Source organism: Rhinopithecus roxellana, chromosome 14 (genome assembly GCF_007565055.1).
Source record: "Rhinopithecus roxellana isolate Shanxi Qingling chromosome 14, ASM756505v1, whole genome shotgun sequence".
Taxonomy (NCBI): domain Eukaryota; kingdom Metazoa; phylum Chordata; class Mammalia; order Primates; family Cercopithecidae; genus Rhinopithecus; species Rhinopithecus roxellana.
Window position 1 is genome coordinate 68,475,550 of NC_044562.1, and position 25,876 is coordinate 68,501,425.

At 37.0% G+C, this 25,876-nt stretch overlaps 1 protein-coding gene across 10 annotated transcripts in view; it reads left to right on the top strand.

Annotated features, from left to right (window-relative positions):
* The window catches only part of ZNF385B (zinc finger protein 385B), a 446,640-nt gene that overhangs the window by 291,071 nt on the left and 129,693 nt on the right, over window positions 1–25,876 (top strand). The window contains exon 1 of one of the 10 annotated variants that reach the window (XM_010382907.1): window positions 17,599–17,788. The exons of 8 other annotated variants lie outside the window; for them this stretch is intronic. The gene's annotated coding sequence lies outside the window, so the exon portion shown is untranslated. Of the gene's footprint in view, window positions 1–17,598; window positions 17,789–25,876 lie in introns of those variants that run through there. One more of the 10 variants, XM_010382895.1, reaches the window with a different exon arrangement.

Here is a 25,876-nt window from a genome sequence, read left to right on the forward strand (position 1 = left end):
ACATGAGCCAGGATTTAATCTCCATCAAAATACGTATTTTTCTATTAGTCTAATTCTACAAACCCAACATAAGAGGTCGTTGTCCCATAGGCTTATGTCAACGATAATGACTGGAAGGTACTCTTTTAATGTTCCCAGATTTGTCAGGTAATTTACTGTGTATGTCAGGATAAAGTAACAACATATATTTTAATTTGTTTTGCACATCATTCCTGATTCTCATATGGAAATAATTAGGGAATTTTATGCACTTCTAGATTTGATATGAGTGTGTGTTTATGGATATACAAGTAAGAGAATGTTCAGATTTCATAAAGGAGGTCAAATAAGTTTTTCTCAGGTAGAAGAAACTCTACTAAACCAAGAGTTAAAACACTTGATTCGAAGTTTATTAGCAATGTAAATGTCATTGCTTCTGATTTGTGATCAGCTGAACAAACAGTGAAGGGCCACTGTGACTTTCAAGCTTTAGGAACAGAATCTAATGACCTTAAAAGGCAAAAGAACTGTTTCCCACTAGATATGGAAGTGATTCAATTCTGAGCATCATCATGATTGGCAATTAATAATGCAAATGACTTGTGTTGATCGAAAATGGTTCTCAGTATCTGGGCAGGGCAACTATGAATGTGTATATGAGTGAGGTAGATTATAACAAAATTATTTTCATTCTGTGCCTCATAGTCTCAGAGTGACTGTACACACATAGGCACCACACACATCCTCTAACCATCTTGATTTGGGAGGGCAAGATGAATGTGCCTACTACATTAGTTTGCTTTCGTGTATAATTGTTATAGTTTTAAGATATGAAAAGCCTGGGCACGGTGGCTCGAGCCTATAATCCCAGCACTTTGGGAGGCCGAGACGGGCGGATCACGAGGTCAGGAGATCGAGACTATCCTGGCTAACACGGTGAAACCCTGTCTCTACTAAAAACTACAAAAAACTAGCCGGGCGACGTGGCGGGCGCCTGTAGTCCCAGCTACTCGGGAGGCTGAGGCAGGAGAATGGCGTAAACCCAGGAGGCGGAGCTTGCAGTGAGCTGAGATCCGGCCACTGCACTCCAGCCTGGGCGGCAGAGCGAGACTCCGTCTCAAAAAAAAAAAAAAAAAGATATGGCTTAACTTGTAGTGTGTACTCAGAAAGGAGAGTTACTCATTACCTTGGACATAACTCATGTATTGCCCTTGTAACATATTTGTTTTCTTTTCCCAACTACCTCTTAAGAGCAGGGACCCTGTCTTAGTTAGAATGAACACAGGCACTGGTTTGTAGTAGATGCTTAAGAAATATTTGAATGAATTTATGAATGAATTAGAGCTTCTGAATGGAAGTCTATAGTTCTTAAATGTGCAACATACATAAATATACACATTATCTGAAGAATCTATCAATGTGTATATGGATGCACAAACACACATATACATCCCACGTTCAGAGTACTGTCACTAGTTGAGGAAAGTGATTAATGTCTAAGGTGTCTAGCCAACAATAATAGCATATGATTATGTAATTAAGTAATCAGTAATTGTGAAGGAAGGAAAACCTATTTAGATACTTACTGATTGCATAATGTAAAAAATGGATATATGTTAGCTTAAAACGTTATAAGAGTTAAATATTATCAGCCTATGAAGAATTGCAGAAAAGCAAACACATTGACATTTATTCATAGCCACCAGTATTTTTTTTAGTAAAGACAGCACAAACCAGTAAACAATTAGTTTATTCATTGTTTTCCTTACTGTGGCCATAACTAGTATTCATATTATACTTTATTAGGAATACTGACACATAATTATCCAAACTTTTGTAAAAAGCCATTATAGTTTTTTCTGATAAGAATAAGAAGTTTTGCAATGTATAAGGTTTTAATAAACCCTTAAATTAACTTTATTTTTCCCCAAGATTAATAATCATAAAGGAGCATAGGTCCAGTTATCACATTTTCTACCAGAAACATACTGGCATGCATGGGCAATGTTTCTCTTTAAAGTAGATGCTGACACTGTATAATTAGAGAATTACAATAATGGGTCTTACAGAAGGAAAGGAACTATATTCAGGTATACTTTTTGGCATATGCTATTAGAGAAACTTTATGTTTCAGTGTAAGATTTATATATCTGATACATATTCAACTTTATATCAAGTACTCTCGTTAGAACTAGAAGTAGCTTTAAATGGAAAAAGTATTATTCTACCATCTCAGAAAATAGTTTTGGCTTATTCCCCACTAATTTTGACCTTAAAAAAGTAAGATCCCTTTAGTTCATCTGGGCTTGGGTGGCCTGCTTATTTTCTCATAGAGGGTTCTAAAGCTTCATGGAAAGTCTTAGGTTTTACTCTATTAGCCCAATGTTACAGGGCTCTTCTCCATGCCATTAATAATCATTTGTAGATAATGATACTTTCTACTGCCTCAATATATTTTCATATCCAGTTTTCTCCTGGATTCTGGATTCCTTATATCTCATCTGAGGAATGCTTAAAGCCATCTGTTATGAGATTTTTCCTCAAACTTTCTCTAGCAAAAGGACCGGTTTTTATCATAACATACTTAATTAACACCTTGATCAAGGAGGTAAGCAGTGCAGCAGAGATTCCTGGAACAAGATGATCAATTGGACTTACCCTGTGTTTGCTGAACTGCCTGAATTTTATAAGCTTATGTGAATATGGCTTAGAGATGAGATCCAAACACCTCCTGCTTCCTGGTCTCTTCCCTGAATTACCTCTCTATATTATCAGTATCTCTTGCCAGAAGTTTTCTCTGAAGTCATTATAGACTATATTGAATTTATGAATCATGTTCAAATTTGTTAGTCATTAAATATTTGTCCAGAACTGGATATATGATTGTGTGCTTATAGAAAGATGCTCACAATATAATGCAGTAATTATGGTGATGTGGAATATCTATTACAGGAATAAAGTGAAGGAATACTTCATCCAACCTTAGTGACTCAAAAAGATACTTCCTCTCTTAAAGATGCATAGAAAAGTCAGATTTATGACCATATAGGCCATAGTGTAATGACATGATGAAGGTGAAGCTCCATGGGCATGAGTACCCCAACTGTCTTGTTTAGGCCGCATTCCCAACATCACACATAGATGTGGCTCATAGGCCCTAACCCTCAGGACATTATGTGTCAAATGGATAAATGGAAAAAAAGGATTTTAAACACAAGAGTGATGTGGTTCACTTTGGATTTTTAGACATATTGTTCTGGCAGTGGCATGGGAGATGGATCCAAAGAGATTAAAACTGGAGTGAAGGAGTCCAGTAATGATGTGAAGAGATGAGGGTCTGAACTAGGGCAGAAGTCAGTTGCAGAGATGGATTTGAGGCATATTGGAGGGTTACAAATATAAAACTTCATAACTGTGTGCCTGTGGGAAGAAAAGGAGAGGTAGGGGGCAAGTGTTGTGGCAGAGTTGCCATCATCTAATTTAAAGAATACAAGGAGAGGAGTTATCTAAGAGAAGAAACAAGTTAAAGTTTTTATGCAACATATTATCATTTAAATGTGTTCCAACCTTTACTTTTAAAATGAACCCATGAGGAAATTCTAATAGATTTTTAATGAAAATCTTGTAGCACTTTAAAATTTTTAACTATCCCATGGGCATTATAGCAGCACTGGGTCAAGAATATAAACTGAAAACATGGGTACCTCCCTTTTAAAAAAACAAAAGTCTTTTAAGAATACCAAAACACTTGGGCATAACTAACACTTATTCTTCATGCAGAAATTTTGGTAGAGAGAGAACTATATTAATTCTTTCCTCCCTTTTGCTTTCTTTTTTTTTTTTTTTTTCTTGATATTCTTCCCCTGGGTCTGGCATTCTGCAGTAAAGTAGGCAGAATCAGCTACCACATGGAGCCTCACTCCCAGACAAGTGGCCTTTGAAAGCATCTCCTGTAGGAAGAAAAGCTTTCCAAGGAAGGGAGCAATGCTTGCAGGCCAATGAGAATTCCAAATAAATAGCATTTCGACTTCTGCTTCTCAGTCTGGTTTTAACATTTGGTGAGGGGCAAAACAAACCCAACCAAACAAAGTGCTATCGTTCATTTGAACTTAAAGTTCAAATTATGTTACATTTAATTTGTAATCAGATCATTATAACCATAGTTGAAACATATAATTCTGGTATAGTTAATGTTTGTACGAAATCTTATTTTTATTTTTTTCTCACTTTTTGGCACTGACTTCTTCTATATATATGTTTTGTTATCACAGGATGAATAATTTTATTATCATATCGCAGAGCAAATTCTCCCAGCCCAAATAAATTTGGCTTTCAGCATGGTTATGGGACATCCAGTTGGCAATACTCAGCAGGTATCTGGATGTACAGAGCTGAGGCCTGAGGTAGAGGCCTGAGCTCTGAGTAGCAGTCATTGGCAGAGAGATGATACCCTGAGAGGCAGGGAGACCATCCAGAGAGGGTAGAAGGCCACCAGCAGAAGACCGATGTTGGCATCTGAGCAGCATCAACATACACGGAAACGAAAGGAGAAAGGCTGTTCTAAAAAGAGAAAGCAATTTGATTAGAGATTAGAGGAGGGCCTAGAGAGAGAAATGTTCTAGAAGGCAGGGCTTTAAGAAGTTCAAGAAGGAAGGAGTGAGAGAGCAAGTGAAGCAAGGAGCTTCTCTCCTTAGGTAAAGCCCTGACTCCCTAACATGCCTCCTTCCTTCCCTAACTCTTCAGAACCTTAAGAGAAGGCAGTAGTTAGCTGTTGCTGTGTCCATACTTATAAATGTGCACAATCTATGCTATGTGAAGAATATAATTTCTTCAGTGTACAAGTATGACTTCAGATTAACTTCCTTAGTATTGCTTCCATCTAGTTTGTTTATAGGCTCTGTGGCTTTTAATGGTCTTTTCCTGTAAGTAGCTACAGTTGATTTGACTGTAATGCAAGTGCTTCAATATTCATTATTTTAGTGGTTACCCAGCAGATTTTGTCATTGTTTACCCAGAGATATTTTTTAGCCCACTCTGCTCCTTATTCAGGATAGAGCAGATAAATATCTTGCTCAGAGCCAAACAGGGATACTTTAGATTCTGCTTCCATAGACTTTCTACTTTGTTATTTGCGCTGACTCCTAAAAAATATTGAGAAGGATAAACAGAAAAGTTCATTTAATTGTACTGAGTTCATTTATTGTTCTGAGCAAGAACAATACTCCCTATCTGATTAATATCACTTCTGATCTGTATTTTATCCACAGAAAGGTACAGTTTTGTTTTTCCCCAAATAGATTGTGGTTTACCTATATTTTCCCTATTGTAAAATGCAGTTTGTGTGCAGGATTCAAACCCCTTAGTCCAGGCCTGAGTCATACTTCTGTTAAAGCACCCTCAACTTGTTAATTTTTATTTGCCCATTCCTCATGAGTGAAGAGTTTGTTATGGATCTTAAACAACATTACAATAAAGGAGTGATTTTAAAAGTCATTCCTTTTGGTTCACAGGATACACTTCTGTGGAAAGAGAAAATAAGATAGATATTATAATAATAATGCTATACTTTTTGTCAAGTTGTGTCAGAGCTCACTATTAACCTTATTTTTATGGCATTTTGGCGAGTTTGTTTTTATTCTAGTTCTCGTATTCACTGAGACTGAAATGTAAAAAAATTAAGACTTTTATCCAAAGCCACATAGGCATTAGATCTGAGTAACTTTGGCATTGCTGACACACAACTTGTCTTTTTCCTCTGAGCTTACTTAAAATATTTATGAAGCCTTTGAAAGCTTTCTCATCCGTTTTTTATTTTTCCCTTACAGAGTATTGATTTCTACTTTTTTAACTTCAAAAATTCACATAGCACAATTGTCAAAAAGTTCAAAGGTAACTTTCTTAAATTTAGCTTTTAATCTAAATTTTTTATTTTTAAAAAGACCTAACTTTACAGCACATAACTAATAAATACAACAAATATTCATCAATATTGAGCAAAATGATAAATTTTACTTTCGAAAAGTTTGTTTTCAAAAAAAACTGAACCTATCATTTAGTTTTTTGTTTCTTGGTTTTTCTTTTTTCCTGATAGCTGCTGGCCTCACAAAGTATTGTTAGCATATCAGTTTGGTGTTTTGGCAAAATAAAAATTAAAATTATACTATTCCTTTCATCCAAGTCTAAGTGCTATTGCTTAAAATTTTTCTTCTGTAATTTTTCATGTGAAATTCTTGGAGATTGAGAGAAGATCGTAATTCAGATCTATTAATAAAGATTAATTGCTGCTAGAGATATACTGTGAAATGCATATGCAAAGTCTGAAAAGATGTTACAGAAGATATGAATTTGCCATTCCTAACTCACTTTCTTCAACTTTAAAGTATCAACATTTATTATGTTAACATCAAATACTTGAGAACAGATTCTTGACGTATTGACTAAATCTGAATTCTTGCTATAAGATTTGAAATACCTGAAAATCAAATACAATTGTGGAAATTCTGCTACTTTATTATTTATTCAATAGTCCTGGTAACTTTAATGATAGCCACATATTTTAAACAACTGATTATCTTTGACAGAGGAATTATAAATGAGAGCCTCATTTAAGAATTCACTTTATTCATGGCTGTTGTTTGTCTGCCCTTCTTTTTGGTGGTACAGAATAAACAGGGCTTAGGGGGAAGGGGAGGCCCGTACAGTCTAGCACACAGGACTTGCACCCTCAGTCTTGGTGGTAGTATGGGAAGGTAAAAACCAAAATCCCTGAGTTGGAGGGGTTTTCAGGTCAAGCTTAGAAATGACATTTCCCTCCAAGCTGACCTCTCCTTCTGTGTTCTTTCTCCATGACAGACCCCTCCACCTACCCAAGCTGGAAGCCTTGCTGAATAGTCCACTGGATATTAGCCCTGTCTCCAATCAGTTATCATGTCCTATTGAGTCTATCTCTTTTGTCTGTATTCTTTTCTCACTACCGCCTAACCTTCAGTTCATACTCAAATTGTCTGTCACATAGGTTACTACGATGCCTTCTGCTTGAACTCCTTAGCTCTATCAGCCTCTCTTTTCCCACCCAGACTTCGCCATGAGTTCCTCTTGCACATAGATATAATTTATTCTACAACCACTGATGTTCGCAACATGAAAGCTTCAGCATGGTATGCCCTTATTTAAAATCTGTCTTTGGCTCTTTACTGTCTTTAGGACAATTCTAAGCACATTAACCTGACTTATAGGACCTGCACTGGGTTGATCCCAGCTTACCTCTCCAGGAACATTTCTTACCCCAGAGAAAACTTTAGTCAATACTGAAAATCTTTCAATTCAGGACACCGTGCTAATTCTGGCTCTAGATCTGGCTTTACGTGTAGTTTTCTCAAAACATACCTGGATCAGTTCTTCCTCTTCTCCTGTCATATTCCCTTTTGCCTAGGTAAATTCTACTCTTCAAGTTTTCAGCTTGGACCTTACTCTTTCAAAAAAAGTCTTACTGGACACCTATGAAAGAATTATGTACCCTCAGCATATCAGTATTTTTCCTATTGCCACACTATCACTCTGTATTGTAAATGTCTGTGTGTTCAAGGGAACCCTTCACAAGGCAGTTAGCTCCATGAAGGCAGGGACTGAAGGTTTCTGGTCCATCATTATATACTTAACACCTAGTACACTATTTGGCTTTTAGCCATCATTGAAAGTCAGTTGGATGTTTGAATACATGGATTTTTTTATTCATACATATCTGAGAAGGCCAGGTATTATATTAGAATTCCTAGACACCTCAAAGTTCTGTGCCAGAACATGGAAGCACAAAGTGGCTCCTGGCCCACCTCCTGTCCTGTTCAACAAGAAGGTAGACACCCTAGTCCTCACTGCCAACCTCCAACTACGTTTTCTGAAAATAACCACCCTGAGGCTACTCCCAGGCCCACACAGGTGTTGCCCACCTCACAGGAAGGGATCTGGAAAAGAGACCTACACAGGACTTGGAAGTAGTCCGAGGGCCATTAGGGCATGGACTTACAGAATCCCAGGAACCCAGCATGTGGTCTAGAAGGAGGGGTAGGGAAGGCATAGACAATGGGGGCCGATCTCTTTGGCCTAAGAACTGAGTAGGAGGGTTGTGTCTAAGAGCTCTACTACAAGCAGGAGATGATCTGGATTTGTTCAAGAGATTGTACTCCTAGTGTATATTTGTGAAAGTGTAACATTAGCAAGAACTGTCTAATATTGTATTTGTAAAACCCCATCTGAAAATATGAATAGAACTTAAAGGTTGTAGCTGAAACTTTGCTAACTAACCTTTTAATTGTTTGTATTTCAAGACCACATGACTCTCTGTTCTGTTGTGTTCTGGGAAGCAGTTTCAAGTACTGATTAAGAGCACAGTGTGGAAAGCCAAAACAGGGATATGAGTTGTGAGCTGGATTTTGTTCTCAGTTGTCCCTTTGCTTACTGCGGAGCCCTGGGCAGAGTGCCTCATCTGCTGAATAGAGGTAATCTTCCTTCGGGCTTGCAGTGAAAGTACGTGAGGTTACAGTCTTAAAAAGGCTTAGCTTAAGTAAATGCTCAATAGATCACAGTGCTGTCATCATCATCATAATCACTGTCATTATTTTTACAGCTGTTATTCCTCATTGTCCATAACTATTGTGATGACCTTGGGCAAGTCACATAACCTCTCAGAACCTCAATTTCTTCCTCCATAAAATGAGATGTTTGCAGCAGAGAATAACGAAGACTTTGTCCAGTTAAGAGCAAGGACTTTCTGGAGTTCTTTCTCTTTCAGTGTACACTGAACTTGAACTTGACCCCACAAGGTGTGTTTAAATTGTTCATGGAAGTTGGCTACTATGCATGTAATATCACTATATATTCTACTTTAATCAAATGTGGTATGCAAAAACTGAAAAAACCTGGATTAAATATGCAGTTTATGAAACAAGTGTTTGCTTTATAGAAAGATTCATTGTAGAGTCCCTTTTACTCGCAGACTCTTCTAGTACATTAAAAATAAAATTTGATTTAAAAAAGAGATTCGGTTTGTTTGCAACTTTTCAGAAACATATATAGACATTTTTAATCCCTTTGAATCACAGAATCCCTTGTGAATTGATTAACTCTGATTCCTCTCTCTGAGAAATAAGCATGGTTGCAAATATTTGCATACAGTTCCTGGAGAGGGGGTGGTCCATGGATCCTAATTTAAGAATCTCTGGCATAAAGCCAAAATAAAGAAAAAACCAATAAAAACAGAATATGTTGAGGATATTATAGGCATTTCTAAATGCCAGCCTCCAAACACCTGGCTCTCTTCAGAATCAGAGAAACAAAGAGAGAACTAACATTTATTGAATGCACAGTGTGCCAGACACTGTGTTAAGCATTGTATAAGTGTCCTTCCCCTTCCAAATCTAAAAAAAGACAGGTATTATTTCTGATGAGAAAATTGAGGCTCAGAGAATAAGCACTTCTGCAAAGTCTTTCCACTATTAAATAGTAAAAGCAAAATTTGAACTGGGATCTGACTCTAAGGCTACATACACTATGATAAAAGGCCCTCAGTTCCTTCACATTTATTCCCAAGCCCCTAAATTTTTATTAAAGAATAGATCACATAAATGTACAGATTTTTCTGCCTTAGTGAACTCACAAAGGAAACAGCTTCATGTTGAGAGCCCATCCTTTCCCCCTCCCATGTTCTGTGCCATCAGAGCTCAGAGGACTTGTAGGAATTGTATGTTGGTGTTGGGATGGGGCAGGGCAGCAGAGAGCTGAGAGATGATGGACTCTCTTGGCTGGACATGATTCAAAAGTTCTGATCCCCTATGTGCCCAGTAAAGTTTTCCGGCTGACATCTGTGTTAAAGAGTTGTCAGCTGAGGAGCAGAGAAGTGTCCAGTCAGACTCAGAATACCTCATTTGCCAAGTATCACATGAGAATAGTGAGGACAGGCCCCATTTGGAAAAGACCTGCTTCTAGGAAGATTTATTACATAGGGGTCAAGTTGCATAACATGGGATATGGTCAGGATAGTCAACTCCTCCTTGACTCATTCACATTTCATAAGACAGCTAATCTCTTCAAAAAGGAGGGACTAAATGAGGAAATAAATGAAGGACCTTTTATAAATGACAGAACAACCTAAGTCTTACTGGAATTCTTTCTTGGACTATGTCTGTAACCTTGGTGCTATAAACCAATATTGACCTTTCTTCATAAACAGCTTGACCCTATACTGTGCAGAAAGCACTGTGCTTTGCACACTTAAAGACCTTATATATTAAGGTGAGTTCTGTGTCCTCATGTTATAACTCATGAAAACAGAACATTTGTGGTGATTTGGGAATATGCTCACAAATACATTTTTGGTTTCAAGTCATTTTAAGATATGCTGTCTTACCACCTCAGCCTTCACAACATGTCCTAGAAAATTATGCTGTTTTCACAGTGATATTAAAGGCACCGTGAGATTTGGTATTTGATTTAGATTTTCCTCATGATTTCCCACATGATATAGAACTGCTTCATAAAGTTACTTGCTGTGAAGTATTTCAGAGCTTTATTTGGCAGTAATCAAGAAGATACTACTTAAGAATGTTGAAGAGTAAAATATGCATATTTAGGAGTAACTGACATCTGATAAGCAATTTTTCTTATATGCTGTGGATGGCGCAAGAGATATTTTACTAGTGTAAAAATGATACCTCCTTATATAAGCAAGGCAGCATAACATAGTGGTAAAAGTATGGGCTGTAGAGCCAAACTACATGTGTTTGAACTGAACCCCAGCTCTGATGCGTGTCTTCTTCAGGATCTTGGGAAAGATATTTTGTCTTTCTGTGCCCTGTTTCCTCATCTAGAGAATGCAGGTAATAGCAAGTTCTTCCTTTACTGTGTTAATTTGAAAATTGGGTGAATTAATATACATAAGTGTATAGAACAGTGTTGGTGCATAATAAATGTTATGTAAGTGTTAGACATTGTTATACAAATGAGTAAAGATGACTAATAAACTCTAGGTGTTAGATGGTTTAAAAAATAAGTTAGTTTATCCTAGTTTAGGATAAGTCTTTAAATAGAGTTTTTCTTATCTTGGTCTCAAGAAAGTTTTAACTAGGACCTCTGCCATTCCTTCCGTCTTCTTATATCAAATCTGAATAACAATTAATGGCTTCACTGACATCTGTGGGCTGAGGATCCTCATGTACCTGTAAATAGAAATGTGTAATAAGTTTGATAGATTTCAATTTGACAGATTGAATAAATACCATTTCTCACACATACTCAACATATTTTTGCCAAATGTATGTCAACCCTACTGTGATAATGAAATACCACTGTACTTTAAATGTTGCTAACTTCATAACAGCTTTGAATATGGTCAGTGAATACTGAGGGAAAAAATAACACTAATACTATGTGAGAAGTCCTTGACACCATTTGATGCTAAAATAGTATCTTCACATTTGAAAATGCTGGAAAAGTGTGGTTATTCATTCATTCAAAATATGTATTGAGTACCTACCATAGGCCTGGCCCTGCTCTAGAAACCGGGAATATAGTTGTTACCCTTGTGGAGATTATGTTTTAGTAAGAGGAGATAATGAACAAGTAAACGAGTAAAACATGGTCATTTTAGAGACAAATAAGTGCCATGAAGTAAATAAAACAGAGCAGTGTAATAGAGGGAGGGGCTCATTGAGGTGATAACTGAGCTGAGGCACAACTGAAATGGGAGCAGGGAGTTTCATGCTGAGGGAACAGCAAAGGCAAAAGCTTGAGATAGAATGAATGTGATGTGTTTGTGAAAGAGAGAGGAAGGACGCTTAGATCTTGGGGGCTGGGGAGGAGAGGCAGTACTCGGTGAGGTTTTGGAAGTAGGCAGGGGCTTAATTAAACATGTGTTGACTATAGGCCATAGCAAGGGGTTTGATTTTATTCCAGGTGCTGTGGGAAGCTGTTCCACTGGAGTGACATGATCAGATTTGTATTTTTAAACAGTTTGCTTGGCTGCTGTGTGAGAACCAAATGTCAGAGACCATAAGTGGTCCCAGAAAGATCCCTTAAGACCCATTAACTGTAGTTCAGACAAATGTTGGTATCTCAGCCTAGTATGTGACAGTGACATGGACGGAAGCAGGAAGATTTGCAGCCTATGTTGGAGGTGGAGACAACAGGACTTGCCAGTAGTCTGGATGTAGGTGGAAGCTAAGGAGGACTCAAAGAGTCACATATTTTAAGGTCTTGCTCAAGTCCTGCCTTCACAGTGAAACTTTCCCCAGCTCTTCTAGCCCACTTTTGTCTCTCCTTTGATTGCAGTGGCTGTTGAGCTGACAATATGTGCAAGGCATTGTTCCTGGTGCTTAGAATACATTCGTGAATGAAACAAAGCTTCCTGCCCTGTGGATGTTATGATCTGTCCTGTACCACTTGTATATCTGTGCCACTAATTTACATTAAATTTTATGTGTCTTTGTATTAGTCTCTAATTGTTTTTGGATATATTATTTTTGTTCTCTAAATAGAAAAGCACCTTTAGGACCAGTGACCTCAGTTTTCAATTTACTATAATGTCTAGCTTAGTGATGGTGGAAGCAAAAGTAACAGTGAAAATATGTTTGTGTTTTTTCCCCCCACAGATAGCTTGTTTCTAGGTTTGCCTTCTGCTTTAAATAAGTAAACTTGTGAAAATCCAAAATTGCAATTCAGATGACTAGAAGGGCCATAATTTTTTCATTAAAAAAGATTATGGGCCTGGCACGGTGACTCAGCGCCTATAATCCCAGCAATTTGTGAGTCCGAGGCGGGTGGACCACTTGAGGTCAGGAGTTCGAGACCAACCTGGCCAACATGGCGAAACCCTGTCTTGACTGAAAATACAAAATTAGCCAGGTGTGGTGGGTAGTGCCTGTAATCTCAGCTAGTCGGGAGACTGAGGCAGGGAGAATCACTTGAACCCAGGAGGCGGAGGTTGCAGTGAGTCAAGATCACACCACTGCACTCCAGCCCAGGTGACAGAGTGAGACCCCGTCTAAAAAAAAAAAAAAAAAAAAATTACTCACTCAAGAGTTACTCTACAATAACAGTTCCCCTCCCCAGTGAATGTTATTAAAAATTTGTCAACAAGTCTTTATGCATTTGTCAAGGGGATTCGGATGCAGGAACTGAAGCTGAAGAATCAGAAGCCATAGTCCATTTAAAATTAATCCAAAGTGAAGACATGAAAACTATAATTTAGAATTGTAAATTAAAAATAAAATTATTTCTGAGTATTCAAATATGTGGACTTTATAGAGGACTTCCATTTTCTACATTTACAGTTTATAATCGACAGTTATAAATTAATTCTTTAACCAGGTCACATTCATCCTGGCAATGAAAAGTAACCATTCGAATACACAACTAAGTTGGCTTCAGATTATGGCTTTCTGAGTATGTCTTAAAATATAAAAAAGAAAACAAAAGTCATAGCTTTATGTTTTGCAAGGAAGACTGAGTGTCTTCATAAACACTCATAGGCTATTGACTCCTTTTCAAGACCCCTTATAATAGGGTTGGCATTGAGGTGCTATTGCTAATGCAATGCTATATATTACACAGCTGTCCTGCAGGTTAATTAAGCTTTTGAGGACTATCCCAGGAATTATTATTTCCATGAAAAATGCTTCTGGATTCTAGAGTACGGCCTTTAAGCCAAAATTAGGAACATACTTCATTTATAAGAGATCTTAAACTTGTTTCTGTAATTCTCATAATCCATGTACTCTTTGAAGATGATCATAATTATCAATGAGCAATAAAACCTTTAATCAGGTCGTATGCAGCAGCACAGTTCTTATATTAAAAACACAGATGCCCTTCCCTTACGCCTACATTCACTCAACACATTCATTAAGTGCGTTCTCTGGGCAGGGCCCTAGACAAGCAGCAGTAAATTAAGTCTGGTCTCTAAGCCAGAAGAGCTTAGAGCTCTTTGGGGGAGAAGACACATGCACAAGTAATACACAATCAACAGTCTTAAGTGCTGTAATGGAGATGTAAATAAAATGCAGTGCAGATTCTGAGGAAAGCAAAATGCTTTCTTCTGAAAAAAGAGGGAAGGCTTCGTGGAAGAGATAGCATTTAAAGTGTCACTTGAAAATGGAGAGAATTTAAAAGGAGACAAAAAGGGAAGAGCATCCTGGAAGGCATGACAGCATGAAAAAAAGTGATAGAACTCAGAAAGTGTATATGTACAAGAACCAACTAGTGCTTCATGCAGTGAACATTTCTGTAGCAATTACCAAGTGTAAGGCAATGCCTAAGGGGCCAGAGACAAAAAGAAAAATAAGATGTGGGGCCTGCCCTTGAGAGAGAATTTGGTTTAATAAATCTTATAAAGTGTGAGAAAACAGTTTTCATTTAAGTTTGAGGATGGTGTTGGATGCTGAACTGTGGCATTGGAATTGGATTCTATGGTGATGGTAATAATAATGCTCACCATTCACTAAATCCTTCAGTTTTCTAGCCACCATGGTAAGAATTTACATGTATTATTTCCTTCAGAGCTCCTCATGAGATATGATTACTATTTTATTCCTGCTTGTCAGCTGAGAAAATTGGGGCTAAGTCAATTAATTTATGTAATGTTTCCTAGCTGGTGAGTAGCAGAGTAGAGATTTAAACAGGTGTATGGTATTACAAAGCCTGTAACTCACTGAGGGGAGCCACAGGAGATGTTTGAGTAGGATAATGATTGATTTGAGCTGTTCTTCTTAAGAATTCATTTGAAGGCCGGGCGCAGTGGCTCAAGCCTGTAATCCCAGCACTTTGGGAGGCCGAGACGGGCGGATCACGAGGTCAGGAGATCGAGTCCATCCTGGCTAATCCGGTGAAACCCCCGTCTCTACTAAAAAATACAAAAAAAACTAGCCGGGTGAGGTGGCGGGCGCCTGTAGTCCCAGCCACTCGGGAGGCTGAGGCAGGAGAATGGTGTTAAACACGGGAGGTGGAGTTTGCAGTGAGCCGAGATCCGGCCACTGCACTCCAGCCTGGGTGACAGAGCTAGACTCTGTCTCAAAAAAAAAAAAAAAAAAAGAATTCATTTGACTACAAGGGTAATACAATGATTAAGGAATTATGCTTGTGAACAGCTAATGAGGACCTAAATGAAGGTAATGGCAATGGGTATGAAAAAGGAAAAGAGGTGACAGATGTCATAAAACTAACTAACTGGATTCAGGGACAAGGAAGAGGGAGAAGTAAAATACAGCTTCAAGTTTTAGGGTCTGCATGTAAGGAAGTAAAGACCAGCAGAGAAGAAATATCCTTTAGGGAGTGAGGTGAGGGGATAGGGGCAGGGAGGCTGGGATAAGTAGTTTAATTTTGTACAATCAAACTTGAGGTGCCAATGGGATGCAGGTGGGAGGGAAAATGCAAAAGTTGAGGTTAGAAATACAAAAGTTGAGCTTGGAAAAGAGGTGATTTAGAAATGGGATTATATTCTACCAGTGGTAGAGAGGTCAAGGAGGACTGATAGAGGCCTTCAGAACCCTAGTTTTATTTTGCTAGAGAAATCATAAGCCAGATTACAGTGTTTATGAAGTGAGGGGATAATAAAAAACAAAAACAAAGGAAGGGTAGGCTACTCTAAAAGAAGTTAAGAGGTAAGAGCAAGTAGTTGGTAGACTAAGAGGCTAACAAGAATGAAGCAAGTTTTGTTTCCTTGAGAATGGACTGACTAAAGAAAGATGATGATTGATAGGGTAAGGTCTTATAGAGAGGGTGGGGCTGCATTAACTCAAGGTGATGACTTAGCTAGGTAAGAGATGCCTGGTGCCTCCTTTGGATCCATCCAAGCTCTTCTCATCTTTTAGATAACCACTTAAATGTCATGTCTCTGTGGAGCCTCAGTCTCTCCTGTAGTTTTCCCCATAGAGGCTTAAGTGTTCCTTATCCCATTCTCCCACTGCTCTTAGTACATACCTGCACTATGGACCAGTGGTTCTCCAACATCAGCGTGTTTCAGGTCATGTAGGGGGCTGGCTAAAACACAGATTACTGGCCCTCATCCCCAGCATTTATGATTCTGTAGATCTGGAGTGAGGCCTCAGAATTTTCTTCTCTGACAAGTTCTCAGGTGATGCTGATGCTGCTAGTCTGAGGACCACACTTTGTGTACTACTGGACTAAACTGAAAATACGTGAGGTGTACAAATAAAGAGCTTGGGAGTTCAAGGATGCACTAGTATTCCAGACCTGGAAATGTTCTAGAAAAAATACTCCAAGAATCAGTCATGATTTAACAGCAGGTAAGAAAGAATGAAATACTTCTTCATGAAATAATAATATTTTGAAGAGGCCATCAACATCATCTCTACAGAGCAGAGGTTTCTTAGGGGAGAGCTATCATAGATGAAGACTTTTTTTTAAATGAAAACCACAGCCATGACTACAATTATACTGTAATCTTAAGGAGTGCCCAGTTGTTATTTGGGGTGAAATAAGTATAGAGCTAGCATACTATGTTTCATTTAGAATATTATTTTGTTATTATTCATAACTTAGATCATTGAGACTGGAAAAAAAAGTACTGTTTTTAAGAGCTGGTTTTATAATTACCATTTTGTCTGCTGCATCTAATTATTCATTTAGGTTTACCTGTCCCTGATAGTTACTGTCCAAATCTGACATAAGCAGATATACTAAATCTCAGGACTTGGATAAATATAATTTTTTCTGTACGTCACTAAAGTGTTGGCTGTGGTTAGCAAATGTGCTAAGTTGCACAACCAAAGGTGCAAAATCCTTCCTGACATTTGCAAGCTTCAGTCATTTCAAGTTTCTTTTATTCATTCAAATGCCCACTAAGCTAACTCGTCAGTATCAATGACAATCAGCTTAGCATAAGCAAAACAACCATTCAGTCATAGCCACACTGTGTAACATGGATATATCAGATACTTTATTCTGACAACATGGTCACATGCCACTAGATGCAAAGTTAAATTAATTAGATATGAGAATAAATAATAAATCATTTTAGTTCCAAGCATGTATAACTTCAATTTTACCATATTACCCCATATAACTGAAATTAGGTTTCTGAGTTGAGATGCGTAAACACACCTATTAATTTTATTAACATCAAATTGACATCTGCTCTAGTCTTTTTGAACTATATGAATCTTTATTTAAAACCTAAAAATCCATGGGAAAGGAAACAAATTCTTCAGGCCTAATAGAATGCAAATAAATTATTCTAGTCTAACAGAATATAAAGTTTGTTGTGAGAACGCATTTCTCTTTGAAATAAAAAGCAATTTTAAAAGATATAGTTGCCCACCTAAGGGGGAATAATCCCTTGAAATATAAGTGATACTGAAAATTCCAAATTGTTGGGATAAGTAGATATTTTGAGAGAACCGAATTGCTTTGTTAGAAGGGAGATATGGGTGTCAGTTTTCTTTATTTCCATTTTACCATGACAGAGTGGTAGTTTTTGAGTAGCTGGGAGATACTCAGAAAAATTACGTGAAAGAAAGCCACTTGTCAGTCTTTTAGGATATATTTGGTTCTGTGTCATCAGAAGGTATTCTGCCCTCTCCCTGGAATCAAGTTGCAAACAGGATCCTCAATAGTAATTAGAGCTAAGCGGCAATTACAGGACGTATGATTTGTTCAGAAGCACTGCCTGCCGGCTGTTTCCTAGCACCACATTTCACAGGAGCACCAGGTTGAAATGATGGAATTATTTACTTTTAAATGTAACATCTCATACAATGCTCAAATGCAGACGTGAACGTGGACTGTAACCTTAAAAACAAAGGTAAGCACTGCTAACTGACCCACATTTACACCTTAAGGAACTTTCTTATGAAATATGTGACAAAAATATAAAACAGGTCAAATGAATTTCAGAAAAAGATAAAAATATCAGAATTAAGACAAATAGAATTTGCTAATTTTGCAATTCCTTTGTCTAATACTGTCTTGACTTTCCTAGCCCGTTTGTATTTCAGTTGTACTATTGAGCCACTGTGCTAACTATAATGATGAGGTAACTGATTTCCCACATTTCTTTAAGCTTTCAAAGTTTGTGTCAGAATAACTACTAGGTAAAAATGAGATTCATGTTCAATCCAAGTATGTTAGAACTCTCTCTCCTTTTTAACTTCTTTTCAGAAAGTATATTTAAGCTGATGATTATACATGTCCAAGAATCCACATTCAGACTGATAGAATAGTGGCTGGTAGCCTGTAATCAAATTGAGTGACATGGGTGATTTACACTCTTGTCACATGATTTTTATGATAGGCACCATTTCAAGTTTTAACGTTCCATCTAGTTCACGTCAAAGCTCAATGGTTTCATGTTTGTTTAGACCCTTGGGCATAGAAATCTCTCTGGAAACCAGGTAAGTTTAGCTTCTCAAGAGGGAGTATTGTCTAAGAGTAGGTATAATTTGTATGTATACAATAGTTACTTGTGAAATTCTCATTTCTATTTTAATGTTATCACTTTATTTTCCCCCGCCTTTTATTTCCTTCACCTTACGCCCCACCTTTTTTTTTTTTTTCAATTTTGCCATTTGTAAAACATGAATAAATATATTATTAGAAAAGGATTTACGAACTCTTGGCACCAGGAAGATGTTTTTATCTCATAGTCTCCAGTGGGATTTCAGATGGTTTGAAAAATATTGAAACAGTATTGACTACTTTTATTCTGTCTTATTCATGGGTTAGAGGTATAAACACTGAGGGTTCAGTGGACTTGCAAAAATGAATAGGTTAAAGCCAAAAATGCATTAATTTTTCCAAGGTCTTTGAGACGCTGACGTGTGACCTCTTGGCAGACAACGTTGCTCAGTGGAGTTATTACATACCTGATTTAGAGAAGATATTTTGTAGTGCTAGATTCATTGTGGCCTTTGTTTTCTATGTTTGCTTTTCCTACAATTATTTATCCCAAGCATCATTTTCTTCATCAGAAAAACATGGTATGATCATAAGCCATGTGAAGTTTAGGAAACTACTTATTGTGGTGTGTGTAAAATATATGTAAAAAGCTACTTAATATATGTAAAAGCACCTTATGCTCTCCAATGAAATGATATAGTATTTATATAACCCAGGACACAATGATGAATTTCTGTAAGAATATACCATAAAATTCTATGGTGCACTCAAGTTTCTAACTTGTCCCTCTCCTTCACATGGAAGGCAGATACCATCATGGGAGCACATAATAAAAACAATCCTCAGTTGTTGCAACTGACATGACTACTGGAGACAGAACTAGAGATATGATCTAATATAATTGTTACATCTTGTCACAGGGACAAACTTGACCTGATACTGCAATAATCTTGCTATTAATCTTTTGATTTATAGAAGCAAATATTGAAAACAAAGCCAATACAATGTAGTTGCAAAATAAGGCAAATGACAAATTTTATGAGTGCTTTCTAGTTCCCTGGAAGTATTATGGTGGGAGCCGAAGAAAAAGAGATGAAACAGACACACAGATAGGTACACAGATGTACAGAAACACAGACAGAGATGTCACATACAGGAGAGAAACAGGAGAGAAGAGAGGCAGAAAAGACAGGTGGGAAAGAGGGAAACTATGGAAAACAGTGATTAGAGAGAGTTCGATAATGAGGATGTTAGAGAAAAGGAGACAGAGATACAAGTCAATCAAAGTTTGGAAAGTTGTAGAGATTGTGCAGTTTGGGAACTTTGGGTTCTTTTGCATTTCTTTGAGCTGGAAGCATGCTTTCTCAAGTTAAATACATTGAGCACTAGTTCCATTTTTGTGAATTGTGTACTTTCCTTTGGTGTCTTTTAAAGCAAAGGGAGCTTAACAGTCTGTTTGAAGTTCAGAAGAGACCACTAGTTAAAACAAATGTCTTAAAAGAAAATATTTCCATTCCTTTGTTGCCTTATAAAGCAAATCATTGAAAAGGAAAATAATGAGTGCTGTGATGAAATGCTCTACTTTCAGTGGGACTTCTTAGGAAGAAGTCATTATGGCCTTGACTTTTGGTGTTCATTATTGGGATAGGAGAGAATCATTTGAGGAGGCAAAATAAAATTCCATATAAAGAATATTATTCAGATTTTAAAAAGAAGATCCTACCATTTGCAGCAACATGGATGAGACTGGAAGACATTATGTTAAATGAAATAAGCCAGAAAAAAAAAATACTGCATGATCTCTCTTATATGTAGATTTTTTTTAATGTCAAATATATAGAAACAGAGAATAGAAAGTTAGCTATCAGAGTGTGGGAGAGAGGGGAATATGGGGAGATGTTGGCCAATATAGGCAAAAGGTAGCAAGTTGTAATTATATAGGATGACTATATCTAGAGATCTAAGGTACAGCATGAGGACAGTAGTTAATATTATTTTGTATGTTTGAAAATTTCTAAGAGTGGATTTTAGGTACTCTTACCACACACAGAAGTAACCAAGTGAGATAATGAATGTGTCCAATTGCTTTATTCTAGTGATCACTTCACTATATATATGTACATCAAAATATCACATTGTACACCATAAATTTTATATGATATTAAAAAAAGAACCTGACAGTCAAATTGTAAAGCAAAAATTTTGATGACTATGTTTAAAAAAAAAAAAAAGAAAAGAAAAAGAAATTTCATATAAGAAAGTCTGGTACAAAGTCAGTATAATAGTACAAGAGTAACATGATGCACAGGACCAACGCAGCCATTTATGATGAGTCCCTTCATGTGTAGAAAATGCTTGGGTGTTCATTGGAGATATTTTGCATATCGCTAGTGCCCCAGAAGCTGCCTACCTGACTGAAGCAAGTAGTATCAGTTTCTAGGATGTCAGGACAATGGCAGAGTTTCAAGAAGCCAGGCCAACTATTGGCCCAATCTGTTAAATACCCACTAGAAACCTTTTGGAGTACAAGCATTCCCTGGGTCACAGAACATTCCATGTTTCTCAGGAAAAGGGTGAGCTCACATTGTCTTCCAGTTATCCACAGGAGTGTCTGAAGAACTTAGATGCTCTGCTTTACTAGGTTGTTCCTGCTCGTGCAGTTTTTGCTCCACTTCATTTTATAGAGATTTCTGTCATACAATGAAGAGGTGAAAGGGAAGAAAATCATTTTAGGAGTAAGATATTAGGAAATTTCAAACAAGAAATTGCTACTAATTCTAGTCCACTTTGCAAAACTAAGCCAAACTCACTGCTCTTTCTTCCTTCTCCAGATCATCCCTCACCATTTTTTCCCATTGTAGCTCCAATTTTACCCCATACTCACAGTCTCTGCTCACTCTGACCCTGGCACGGCCAGATCAAGCACCCCATACCAGGTTTCCATGGGGATGGAACAGGCGCTTTCATGCTCCTTGCACAGCAACCTTGGCTGCCAGATGGAAACCATCTCTGCCGCTCCTTGAGTGAGAATGGCTTATTTGCTGATGGAGGACCAAGAGTGGCCTTTTCTATGATGGCCACCGTGGCTATCATACTTTACTAGAATTTGTTATGAACACTCTATAGTGCATTATAATTCTGGTGACTTTGGGATACATGTGCAAAAAGGGTTTAGAGCAGTTTTTACTGTTTCTATTTATTCCAAAGTTGTGCTTTCTGGGATTTTATTACTTTTAGTTGTTATTTTTAACATGGGCAACTGCTTTTGAATAGCTATGAAGTGTTTGGTTAATATTTAAGCTAAAGAAACCTTTTTTTCTCTGCCAAGGCGGGAGTAGAGGGCACTAGCAGAGCAAATATTAACTCTGTTTTCTCAAATTGAACAAGCTTGGGGTAGGGGAAATACCTTTTAAAAAGGATAATTTATATAAACCACTATTCTTTTCTTTTCTCTCCTTTTGTTCCTTAAATGCCACAGCCTAGACATTGAAAGCAGGAACTGAAATTCCCTGAAACTAGGAGAAAAAAACATTATGTGCCCTAGAGCTAGAATTTATAGCAGCAGCTGGGTGCACTGACCTCACAGTTGCTGTATCCAGATCCCTTTAGCCTGGCTCTTAGCGTGAACTGCAGAGGAGAGGCCTAAAGACAGAGCCAGAGTCTAAATAGGCCTGCTGCTTTGATCTCAAATAGAAGGTCAGTTGCCATTACCTGAAAAAAATGTGTCTTCTCAGATAGCATTTTTGTTGTGATTCTGATAGTACTTCAGTATGAAAACCACCAACACAGAGTATGCCAGTGAGTATGCCTCCTACCATGAGGCTATTTAAATTAGTTATATTGATCTGAACAGTATGGTTAAAGCATAGTTGTAATGAACTTTGTTGATCTCTTTTTTTCTCCATTGGGAATATTAAAAGAAGTATTTAAAATGAGGCATTATACTGGGGATTCCAAAAGCAGGGAGGGAGCGAGGGGGACAAGGGTTGAAAGCCTATCAGGTACTATGTTCATTACTTGGGAAGCAGGATAATTAGCAGCCCAAACTTCAGCATCATACAATATACCCGTTATATAAACCTATACATGTACCCTATGAATCTAAAACATACATATATATAATACATATATATGTGTTTTATATATATAATAAAATAACATGAGCTGTTATAATCAATTTTGTGCTGTTTTTTAAACTGGAAAGAAATGTTGGCTTTTGGCCACACTGGCTTTTCTTTCATTGAATTTCTCCCATTAATCATGTTGTTAAAACAGTAAAATTAAAATCTCATTTAATTAAATGAATACTCTCTTTAAAATTTCAGTCAAAATTAAAAAAGAAAACACACCAAATACTAATCTTGAATTTTTTAAGAAGGTAATGATGACAATACATGCACAGACTTAAATATTCAAAACAGTGTTCATGGGCACTGAGCTCTAGGTTTGGTTCTACCATCAGTCAGGTACCCTGGTAGATTAAGCTCTCCAAATCCCATTTTTGTTATGCAAAATGAAGGGTAGATTCCTAAATTATGCTTACCTCTAAAATTTTATTAAATATAATTCTTCTAGAACTATTCAGTGACTTGAGTAACATTGTTGCACTTTTCCTGGGAAAGGTTGTATTTTTTAGGGAGGTTTCCAAAATAAATGATAGTTCTGCACTGCCATTAGGTCTGTAGCATACTGTAGACTGCCATCATAACTGCCAATTGTTAGATTTTATAGACTCAGAGTTCTAGATATACATTTTTCTCTTTGGCATCACTAGAGTCTGTGTTAGTCTCCCCTGTTCACTTCCTAAATTCAGCAAGGAAGCATCAGCATCAGGGACAACAAATAGTTCCTCTGTTTGTAATAGAAAGAGGCTTCAGACTTCAAGAAAGGGTCTTAATGCCATTTAGGAGAGTCACCAGGCAAATGTAGCTCAGGACCATCACCCTAGGTCTTTTTGCCAGTAAATTTCATCAGCCACTGTGACCTCCCAATCCATTCTCGACCTCAGACAATTTTAGTAAAGCCCTGTCTGGAGATAATTTTGGCTTCTCCAAAGACTTAGTAATTTAGAAACTAAGCACATGACATTCCCTTTTGATAAGTCAGGTGTTTAAAAATTATTGCAGAAAACTTGAGAAAGCATTTGTTGGAATACTGTTTTTTCTTCTTTCAATTTCCTTTTTTTGCATGATCATGCTTGATACTATTGGGTTATAAGCTGAGAAACTACGATAAAACAAAAATATTTTAAATTCAGTTTTAACCCTATACATTTATTTAAATTCTTAAATTCTCATACTTTTCAACGCTGCTTTGAAAAAGGATTGCAGCCAATGAAGTATGTCACATGTTTGACCAAACTATAGTTTGTACAGTATAGCAAATAAATCTTATCCATTTTTTTTACAACACTTAAATGTAAGAAATTCAGTCTGTGGGCAAGATATTCAGGTATAAATGAATCACCACTTGGCTGTGCATATTCTATTGCCACAGCATCTGAAAAGCCATCTGTTGCATCTCAGTGAAAGATTCATGGTTTTGTGTAAAAGCTGGCATATTACTACAAGACCCAAAGGACACTGTGGCTTTAAATCCCTCATGATGTGGCTTCTCTGATGTTTTTTGATGCAGCACTTCATTATTGCTTATCAACTTCAATGCAGTGCTCAGAAAGATTTACTTATAAATGTAACATTCTGCCAGGCTGCTGCCATGGTGGCTGCTGTCGGAGCTCTTTAGGGGGAACCCTGAGCTTCCCCAAGGGAAATCCAGGCACGTAACTGCCAATTGTTAGATTTTATAGACTCAGAGTTCTAGATATACATTTTTCTCTTTGGCATCACTAGAGTCTGTGTTAGTCTCCCCTATTCACTTCGTAAATTCAGCAAGGAAGCATCAGCTTTAAAGAGAAATTTTATTTGCTCACAAATCATTTTGAGCAAAATCAAGCTGGCAGTAGAAGAAAAAGAACTCAAAAAGCATCATTGTCATCCTAAAACTATACAAACTTGACAGTATTTGAAGACATTCTTATTGGGAAATTTTGCCTATATTTGTCAAAGCATTTTATTAGAATTAATAACATTGACTACATTTTTTAAAAATTCTGTTAATTTATAACATACAGAAAAGTGCACATAAGTGTGCAGTTGAATGAATGTACACAAATACAGCATACATGTGTAGCTGGCCCCTAGATCAAGGAAAGAACATTTCTGGCGTCCTAGAAGACACTCTGAATGCCCTGTTTTAGTCATCTCACCCCCGACCTCATCCCGTCCTTGCTGTGAGGAGAGCCACTATCCTAACAGAATAAATTAATTTGCCTGGTTTTATACTTTATATAAATGGTATCATACAGCATGTACTCCTTTATTTTAGTTCTCTTTTTCAACGTTATGCTTGCAAGATCTATTGGTTGTTGCATGTAAGTATGTGCCATTTGTTCTCATCACTGTGTCTCATTGTATGAATGTTTCATTGTGTGAACATACAAAAATTATTTTCTATTGTTGATAGATTAACTGCCTAATTTCCAGTTTGGGGCTATTATGAAGAATATTACTATAAGCATTCTCGAACATATCATTTTTGTTAGGTATATACCTAGAAGTGAAATTTCTGGGTCATACGGTATGTATATATTCAGCTGAAATAGATAATGCCAAGTAGTTTTTCAAAGTAGCTGTGGCAATTTACACTTTAATACAGAATTCTAGTTGCTCTGTGTCCTTGTCGACACTTAATAATCTTCATCTTTCTTCATCAAATTGAACCATTCTTGTGGATATGTAGTGATATCTCATTGTAGTTGTAATTCACATATTCCTAACTACTAATGAAGTTAATCACCATTTTTGTATGTTTATTGGCCATTTTAATATAAGCTTTTGTGAAGTGTCCAAGTCTTTTGCCCATTTATCTAGTGTTGTCATTTTCTTATTGATCTGTAGGAGTTCTATATTCTAGATTCAGGTCCTTTGCAAAAAATATTTATTGTGAATACCATCACCCACTCTGTGGATTGCCTTTTCATTTTCTTGGTTGTGTCTTTTTCATACATTCTTACTAAGAGAATATATTCATCAATTTTTTTCTTTTATGATTAGCATCTTTTATTTCCTGTTTAAGAGACCTTCGCTTACTCCAAGGTCACAAAGATACTCTATTTATGGTTTTGGTTTTTGGTTTTTCTATTTTCTGTTTTACCTTTTAATCCAGAAACCCTAAGAATACCTTGAGAGCCTAAAAAATTTTTAACTTCAACATATTCTGTTTTCTCTGTACTTTTTGTTTATACAGTTCCCTCCCCCATTCTTCCATATATACCTCTCAAAACACAAGCCATTCCTCAAAGTTTATCTTAAGAGATATCTCATCTGTGGAAACATTTATGAACCCCATTTATGAACCAGATACAATTTCTTTCTCTCTTGAACCTACTTAACATTTTTTTTGATAACACATGACCGCTGCCATTTATGGTAAGTAT